At 33.0% G+C, this 9,878-nt stretch overlaps 1 long non-coding RNA gene across 1 annotated transcript; it reads right to left on the bottom strand.

Annotated features, from left to right (window-relative positions):
- Nucleotides 1-474: 474 nt before the first annotated feature.
- LOC142237799 (uncharacterized) lies at nt 475-850 on the bottom strand. Its single transcript, XR_012722576.1, has 2 exons — nt 765-850; nt 475-699 (listed from the first exon to the last, which is right to left on the bottom strand). It is a non-coding gene; the product is annotated as an uncharacterized LOC142237799 (long non-coding RNA).
- Nucleotides 851-9,878: the final 9,028 nt, after the last annotated feature.

Raw genomic sequence — 9,878 nt, 5'->3', positions numbered from 1 at the left:
GGCTATACGTAAAAGTGGTTCGATATGGCCCATTTTCAATACCATCCGACCTACATCAATAGAAACCACTTCACAGAAAAAAGTGAATAATTGAATCAAATACAAAAATTGTGAATTCAATTATTTTTGTATTTGATTTTCAGCTTATGACGAAAATTGTAAATCCAATTTCCCAAATTGTAAGGTTGTCATAAAACTATTTTCAAATGAAGAAATATTTGCGTTGAGTATAAATGTAATTGGAATTTGTCAAAATATTCAAATGACATAGTACTCAATCCAAATACATTAGTATTTGAAGTATATAAAGTGTTTTCAATTACAGTCGTAATTGAACTGAGTACAATGTTTATAGAATTTTGTAACCTATACAATTACTATCGTAATTGTGTTTATTACGATGTTAATCAATACAATCTTTGTAGTATATAATCTATATTAATTTAAGAAAATTATACAAATACACTCTGAAAAAAGGTTTTATGCTTTTTATTATAAAAAAGAAATTCTGAAAATATGTATAATTGAAAATACAGCGAAGTACATGTTTGGTAGAAAAATACAGAATATTCATTATAAACGACGTATTTAACAGGCTAACTCACAAAGAAAAAACAGTTTTTGAATTATCTGTACCACCTGCTGGAATTTCCCAAATCTTCCTCATTTATATGCGATTTGTTTAGGCATCCTGCTCTTCTGTAATACAAACATCTATTCATTTCAAAGTTTCGAAAATATTTCAAAGTTTTACATGGTTTTACCTTCTGTTGCTGGGAAGAAATCCTCGAAATCCCCGTTTTCGAAGTAAACACATTTCCCTCTAGGCCACATATTTTTGACAGTCGGCTTATATCCATTAATAGAGCAATTTGACGTGTACACGACCTAATTGTAAAAACAAAATAGAAAGAATGTAATTGTATATAAAGGGTGATTCTTTTGAGGTTAGGATTTTCATGCATTAGTATTTGACATATCACGTGGGATTTCAGACATGGTGTCAAAGAGAAAGATGCTCAGTATGCTTTGACATTTCATCATGAATAGACTTACTAACGAGCAACGCTTGCAAATCATTGAATTTTATTACCAAAATCAGTGTTCGGTTCGAAATGTGTTTATCGACAAATTTTGTTCAGCGATGAGGCTCATTTCTGGTTGAATGGCTACGTAAATAAGCAAAATTGCCGCATTTGGAGTGAAGAGCAACCAGAAGCCGTTCAAGAACTGCCCATGCATCCCGAAAAATGCACTGTTTGGTGTGGTTTGTACGCTGGTGGAATCATTGGACCGTATTTTTTCAAAGATGCTGTTGGACGCAACGTTACGGTGAATGGCGATCGCTATCGTTCGATGCTAACAAACTTTTTGTTGCCAAAAATGGAAGAACTGAACTTGGTTGACATGTGGTTTCAACAAGATGGCGCTACATGCCACACAGCTCGCGATTCTATGGCCATTTTGAGGGAAAACTTCGGAGAACAATTCATCTCAAGAAATGGACCGGTAAGTTGGCCACCAAGATCATGCGATTTGACGCCTTTAGACTATTTTTTGTGGGGCTACGTCAAGTCTAAAGTCTACAGAAATAAGCCAGCAACTATTCCAGCTTTGGAAGACAACATTTCCGAAGAAATTCGGGCTATTCCGGCCGAAATGCTCGAAAAAGTTGCCCAAAATTGGACTTTCCGAATGGACCACCTAAGACGCAGCCGCGGTCAACATTTAAATGAAATTATCTTCAAAAAGTAAATGTCATGGACCAATCTAACGTTTCAAATAAAGAAACGATGAGATTTTGCAAATTTTAGGCGTTTTTTTTAAAAAAAAGTTATCAAGCTCTTAACAAATCACCCTTTATATTCCAAAGCTTATTCGCAAGTTTTTAAACGACCCAATTCAGGATGTGTGTAAGTTTATACAACGAAAGAAATCATTTACATATTTTATTAAAGTTTTCAGCGAATTTTAAAAATTTTACGAACATAGAAATATGTACTAAATATATTAAATTAACTTTCCATAGTAAAAAGTTTGTGCTGTGATACTTTCGTCGTGATCCCGACTAATAGTCGAAGTCACGAGAATTCTCGTGAGTCTAAAAATTGTTGTTAACCGTTAATCGTCTTTAAAAGTTCTGTTTGCGTGAACGTACATGAGTATTTCGTGAATGTGCTTGAGAGAGAGAAAGAATTCTACCAACACGTCACAGGTTAGACTCACAATGAAAATGTTCATTTTTACGAAGAGAAATCTTTCAGTGTAGTTTCCAAAAAACGCGTTTGACCAAAAAACCTGGTATTTAGATAAAAGTACTTACCTGCGATAAAAATACAATATGTTGCGCCAAAAATGTTGTAAATGTTAACATTTCGAATCGCGGTACCGATACCACGGTTTATTTGCGAGTAAGTTCGACCATGTTCTTAAGAAGATTCTTAATAATAACAATAAATGACATTTTATTGTTTGTATTCATTTATTTTTCGTTACGTAGCAACGTCATAAACAGTTTTATCAGGCATATACGCATTATACTTAAATCAATAACTTTTATACTTGGTCCAATTGAACATAGTAATTGATGTGTTGTGAATTCAATTACCAGTGAATTTTGATATTTTTGCCAGTTTTTCATTCAACCAATTATTTTCATGTTTGACTTAATAAAAATCGTATTTGATATAATTTTTTCCTTCAATTATGCCAATAATTGATTTTTATTTTGCTTCAGTTTTTTCTGTGTTGTGTCAAGTTTTAAGCCGATGGCTTATTTCGTTCGGAAGTTAGCGTGATTTCAACAGACGGACGGACAAATGGAGGAACGTAAATCGCTATATTTGTATACCTACTACCATAGAATGGTGATGGGGTATAATAAGTTTGTCATTCCGTTTGTAACATATCTAAATATCGATTTCTTACTATATAAAGTATATCTATTCTTGATCAGGGAGAAATTCTAAGACTATATAAGCATGTCCGTCTGTCTGTTGTAATCACGCTACAGCCTTCAATAATAGCGCTATCGTCCTGAAATTTGACACAGATTCGTTTTTGGCATGTACACAGGTTAAGTTCGAAGATGAAGCTATATCGGCCCAGCTCATAAGTACCTAAACACCGCAATTTTCATCCAATTTGGCTGAAATTCAAAATGTATTTTAGGTCCATAAAGTGAAGTTAATCTGACAACGATAAAATAACACCATGCGTGGTCAAAACAGCAACCAGCGTTCATGATTTGAAAACGTAATGGGTACGAATTTATAAAACAAAATTAAAAATTTGCTAACGTGACTCGAACCTGGATTGCCTGCACTATACGCGTATTGCACCATCGACGGAGTTGTCATAAGAACGTCTAATATGAAATATATATACGGGAGCTATATCTAAATCTGGACCGATTTCAACCAAATTCGGCAAGATTGAAAGCAAATAAGGGGAAACTGTACTTTCTGGGGTCATATGTTATGGGTGCATATCGAGCGAAAGGTATGTATGGGAGTTATATTCGATTGGACTAAAGCTGCGACCTGGACTTTGATCACAAAAATGTGTTCACAGACAGATGGACGGACAGGCGGACATGACTTGAGCGACTTAGGAACCCATCATGAGCATTACTGTCAAAGACAACATGCGTCTATATCGTCTCCTTCTGGGTGTTGCAAACATATGAACTAATTTATAATTCCCTGTTCCACAGTGTAGCGCTGGGTATAATTAGGCCTTCTTGGAGAAGAAAGCGTCCCATGTGGGGACAGAAGTCAGAAAAATACTGGCAACACTGCTGCGTGATGTCCACGCTTTTAAATAGTTTACATAAAAGATTAGTTTAGTTAAAAGATACTAATTTAAATTAGTTAAATTTAGTTAAAAGATACGAAATTAATCGTAAACTCTTCTTCCTATTGATTTCACTGTGTTTTGAATGTGACCATATTTACCGTTTTACTAAAATTTCAAAAAAAAAAAAAAAAAATAAATAAATAATAAAATAATAACTTTAGCATCCTTCTACGATAGCCCTTTTTATACCCACCACCATAGAATGGTGATGGGGGTATAATAAGTTTGTCATTCCGTTTGTAACACATCGAAATATCGATTTCCGACTATATAAAGTATATATATTCTTGATCAGGGAGAAATTCTAAGACGATATAACGATGTCCGTCTGTCCGTCTGTCTGTCTGTCTGTTGTAATCACGCTACAGTTTTCAATAATGAAGCAATCGTGCTGAAATTTTGCACAAACTCGTCTTTTGTCTGCAGGCAGGTCAAGTTCGAAGATGGGCTATATCGGTCCAGGTTTTGATATAGTCCCCATATAAACCGACCTCCCGATTTGGGGTCTTGGGCTTATAGAAATCGTAGTTTTTATCCAATTTGCCCGAAATTTGAAATCTAGAGGTATTTTATGACCATAAAGAGGTGTGCCAAAAATGGTGAGTATCGGTCCATGTTTTGGTATAGCCCCCATATAGACCGATCTCCCGATTTTACTTCTTGGGCTTATAGAAACGTCAGTTTTTATTCAATTTACCTGAAATTGGGAATCTAGAGGTATTGTAGGACCTCAAATACGTGTGCCGAAAATTGTGAGTATCGGTCCATATTTTGGTATAGCCCCCATATAGACCGATCTCCCGATTTTACTTCTTGAGCTTATAGAAACAGCAGTTTTTATTCAATTTACCTGAAATTAGAAATCTAGAGGTATTGTAGCACCGCAAATACGTGTGTCAAAAATTGTGAGTATCGGTTTATGTTTTGGTATGGTCCCCATATAAAACGACCTCCCGATTTGGGGTCTTGGGCTTATAGAAACCGTAGTTTTTATTCAATTTGTCTGAAATTGGAAATCTAGAGGTATTTTAGGACCATAAAGAGGTGTGCCGAAAATGGTGAGTATCGGTCCATATTTTGGTATAGCCCCCATATAGACCGATTTCCCGATTTTACTTCTTGGGCTTCTAGAATCCGAAGTTTTTATCCTATTTGCCTGAAATTGGAAATCTAGAGGTATTTTCGGGTCATAAAGAGGTGTGCCGAAAACGGTGAGTATCGGTCCATGTTTTAGTATAGCCCCCATAAGAACGATTTCCCGATTTAACTCCTTGGGTTTCTAGAAACCGTAGTTTTTATCTGATTTGCATGAAATTGTAAATATTGTGGTATTCTCACAAAAACGTGTATCGGATTAAGTTTTTATCGGTCCATTTGGCAATGCCTCCATATAGACCGACTTCACTTTTTGAGGGTATAGAAGGCGTACTGATCATGAAAATTGCTTGAAACTCAATGTAAAACTTCCAGATTTTTCTTCTACAGATTTAAGATTTCAAATCAAGACGTTATTTTATAATTTTCTTGCACACTTACAAAAGATGTTAATGATTCCTCTAAAACTCAAACAAAAATGGTTCTTATAAATCCAGAATCTGATATAGTCCTCATAGGTGAAATCTTTAAATTTATCTTCGGGAAGTGTCCTCAAGTCCTCTAGCCCTCCTGAAATTTCAAAGGAAACCCTAATATTTGGTTCATGGTGGGTATTTAAGATTCGGCCCGGCCGAACTTAGTGCTGTATATACTTGTTCTGTAATAGCATGTTCATAATATAAAAATCTCCACAATGGTGATACTTTTACTATGCTTCATATTTTTGTCCTATTAACTATGGTGATTTTTTTTTGTTTAATTATTGTATGCCATATGCTTTAGCTAAAGCCTATGCAGCTGTGAAGAAAATATTGAACAGTAAATCGATTCATATTAGCATCAATTTTTTTGCATTCATCTTCTAAATTCTACAGAAATCACTCTGTATTCATTGAATATCATCTATCCCATTTACCCAATATTCTCACACAAAAAGAAAATTCTAACCAATAGAAACCAATATGCTCATTCTAAATAAACGATTAAAAATTCAATGCATTTGTTTTTCAATTTCATTTTCTCCACTAAAAGTCTAATTCCATCTCATAAACGAAGCCATTCAAAAGAAAAAAACGTTAGCCATCTCTACAAAATGGTTTGACGTTTTTTTTTGTTTGGCCAGCCATAAAAAACGCTAAGCCACTTTGGTTGTACGAAATGTTTCAATTGTTCGTTGATTACAATACACCATAAATTCTTCTTTGACATGTAGGCAGCAAACTACTATACAAAATGGTATATGGCATAAAAATTTCTATATGAGGTTTTTCCCAAAATACCATGACAGCATCAAATGTGCTTCCTTTAAAACACAACAAGAATGCATTCAATTACACCAGCAAAAAAAAAACAAAAAACAGACCTGCATTGTTGATTTCACTTCAATGGGCTGTTAATGTTGCAAAGGAGATTTTTACGATTGAGTCAATGGGAGTAAACTTTTTTTATATTTTCTCTTGCTCTCGTTTGTCTCTCTATTTTCTTTCTCTCTCTCTTGTTAATTTGATACTAAATGGCGATAATAAAGTTCTTTCCCCGTTATAAACCGTTTCCTTTTTACTATCCCTTTTAGTGGATGGGCGTTAAGGATCAACAAGCCAACAATATCGTCCAATCCTCAAACCACCACCATCACCGCCATCACCGCCATCACCAACAACATCAACAATATAAAGCTATTGAAAAATTGAAATTGTTTACGACTAGTTTTTGGTCAACTCTTTTGGTGTACATGGTCATAAAAACGAATACCATCAACCATCTCATATCCAAGGCTCATCAAATGTCATCCGTTTGGTTAGCTGGATGCAGTTGCAGGACTTGGCTATAAGCAACAGCTTAACTATTGCTTTCCGCTAATGGGATAAAATGAAACAATGGTTCAATAATTGGACTTAACAGTTTACGATGATGAAATACTAGTTTGGACTTTATTACCCTCAAATAAAGTTTGAGCAAATGATTCGTAAATTTGAGGCCAAAACATTGGGGAAAGGACTTAACATGGTCTACATGGCTATTAGCCATTACTAAACCATAAAGATACGATAATACTATGTCAAATGAGTCTAATATCAATTTCGACAATTGCTTTGCTTGTACTGATAGCAATGCCATACACTGAAAAAATACCTACAAACCATATCAATTATAATTTAATATACATAGTTACATAAAATTAATTGAAAAAAAAAAAACAAAATTAATAAACAAATTTCTCTCTGTATAGCCATTTAGTAGTTTATTATTAAATTTAAAAATTTAATAATAAACTAATAAATCTTACTAAACTATGTAAATTAAATTAATTTACATAGTTTTTCTTTTTAGTGTGCAGCCATTAGCGTAGCTAGACAATTTTCCTAGGGGGGGGGCTATAGCACCCCTAGCTAAAGACTGAACTTATAGTTCAACTAATGTTTTATTTCATAAAATTGAATAAAGAATTAGACATCAAAATAACTCGACAATCAATTTATAATAAAGCAACTAAAAGTACCATACGGGAAATTGGTGCAGATTGCCACTGGCGGACCTATCACAGAACTGGTACCTGTGCTCCAGTTAGTTGCAATTTTCAAATTTAGTGAAATAAAATGATCAGAATAATCTTTTGTTTTTTTTTCATTTCGGGTTCGATTAGGAGCCCAAATTGAAAGAGATTTCTAAGAGTTTGTACGAGACTGGTTCCTGAAGACCTGTTTATGGGTTGCTCCTGCTAAATTGTCCCAGGACGTGTCCTTTGGGATGAGTCCAAGACGCGTCCTAAAATGTAAGTTTACTCCGTCAAAATCGATAATATTTGAAATAACGTTTCAAACAAGCGTTAGAATGCATTAAAAATCATAAAAAAGTATAAAAATTATTTATTTGGGAAAATATCACAAAATTTTTAATTCACACTCAAAATACTGAATTCGGATCACACCTTAAGAAGTGATTCATTGCAATGGTTGTTGAAACGGTGGACATTCGTTCTATGACAAGTTCATATTACATTCAACGCTTCTCCGCCAATTTTGTACCACTTCCAGACCCAAAAAGAACATTTTCACGTCTTTCTCGGCGACACTTTTTTGCAACATTATTAAGATATTAATTTATGAAAGAATAGTTTTAATATCAATTACTATTTTTTATTCAACTAAATCATAAGTTCAACCACAGCTTTATTTCATAAATATCAGAAATCGTAAATATGTTTTTAAATTCTGGGGGGGGCTAAAATTTTTCTTGGGGGTCTAAGCCCCCTCCCCAGAGGCCTTCCTACGCTTATGTGTGCAGCCATTAAAGAAAGTCACTTAAGAATCTTTCGGATATGTGGCAATACATTTAATTGCCCTGAAAGACATTTGCACCAGGGATGGAAAATACATCTTTTAGGAAAGTACAAAAAAGGTATTTTTTGAGCGAAAAGGTAGTTTTTACTACATTTCACTGGAAGATTATTGTCAAGAGCTCCTTTAGACTGAATTTTAAAGAAAATAAAATTTTGACAAAATTTTCTATAGAAATAAAATATTGAAAAAAAATTCTATATAAATAAAATTTTGACAAAATTTTCTATATAAATAAAATTTTGACAAAATCTTCTATATAAATAAAATTTTGACAAAATATTCTATAGAAATAAAATTTTGCAAAAAATTTTTATAGAAATAAAATTTTGCAAAAATTTTCTATAGAACTAAAATTTTTCAAACATTTTCTATAGAAATAAAATTTTGCAAAAATTTTTCTATAGAAATAAATTTTGCAAAAATTTCCTATAGAAATAAAATTTTTACAACATTTTCAATTGAAATAAAATTGGGACAAAATTTTCTATGGAAATTAAATTTTGCAAAAATTTTATATAGAAATAAAATTTTGCCAAAATTTTCTACCGAAATAAAAAAATCGATAATATAGAAAGGCATTCTTTTTAGACTAAAACATTCTTGAAATTCAATAAAATTCTATTGACTATGACTTTTACAAAATCGAGATGTTCTTCCCGCAAGAACTTATCTGTTTTGCCATATTTGTGAAAGACTATTAATAAGGTTGATAAATCATTCGCAGGAGTACTACGGTACTGACCGGGGTGAAAAAGTATTAAAAAAAGTACTATAGTACTGCATTTTCCATCCCTGATTTGCACTCATTTACTATGGTTCTCTATCTCTCTCTCCATCTCTTTTACTTATGACTATTGCTAATGTTTAGAGTCCATCAAAGCAATTGGATTCACAATGAATTTATTAAATTAAATTAACTTTAATTAAATTCGTTAAAAAAAGCTTATGTACCCTCCACCATGGAAGCTTATGTACCCTCCGCCATGGATTGCGTAGAAACTTCTACGAAAGAATGTCAGCCACAATCGAATTACTTGGGTTGTGGTATCTTAAAACTTCTTAACATCGTTTTCTAAATTGTGAGTTAGTCCATGCGTGGTATATATTAGACAAAAAAGTTATGTATAGGTAAGTCTACAAATAATTACGAATCGACATGGACTTTTGCACGGTACGTACACTGAAAAAAATATTATCGTGAGGTCAAAAATTTTATGTCCTTAAAATACAAACGCAAATTTTGCTTAGCATAGAAGACGCATTTCTCTAATATAAAGATTTTTTGCTTGTCCCAAAGTCGATAAACATTTTAATGAAGTCGTATTGTCCTTATAATTAAGTGATTTAACTTAAAAATGGGTATCATAACATGAAAGAAAACATTTTTGGACTAAGGTCAACTTGATTTTAATAATTCAGAAAATTCTTTAAAATCAATGAAATTGTCTTTAAATTTGTTGTCTTTTTGCATCTTGACTACAAAGCAAAAAATCGTTAAAATATAGGACATGTTTTTCAAAACTATATTTTAAAGACGCTTTTTACTTGAAACATAGCATATTTTCTACTCGAGTCTGAATTTGG

Source organism: Haematobia irritans, chromosome 5 (assembly GCF_050003625.1).
Source record: "Haematobia irritans isolate KBUSLIRL chromosome 5, ASM5000362v1, whole genome shotgun sequence".
Taxonomy (NCBI): Eukaryota; Metazoa; Arthropoda; class Insecta; order Diptera; family Muscidae; genus Haematobia; species Haematobia irritans.
Note: the sequence above shows the minus strand (reverse complement) of the source record. Positions and strands in the feature narration are given on the sequence as shown.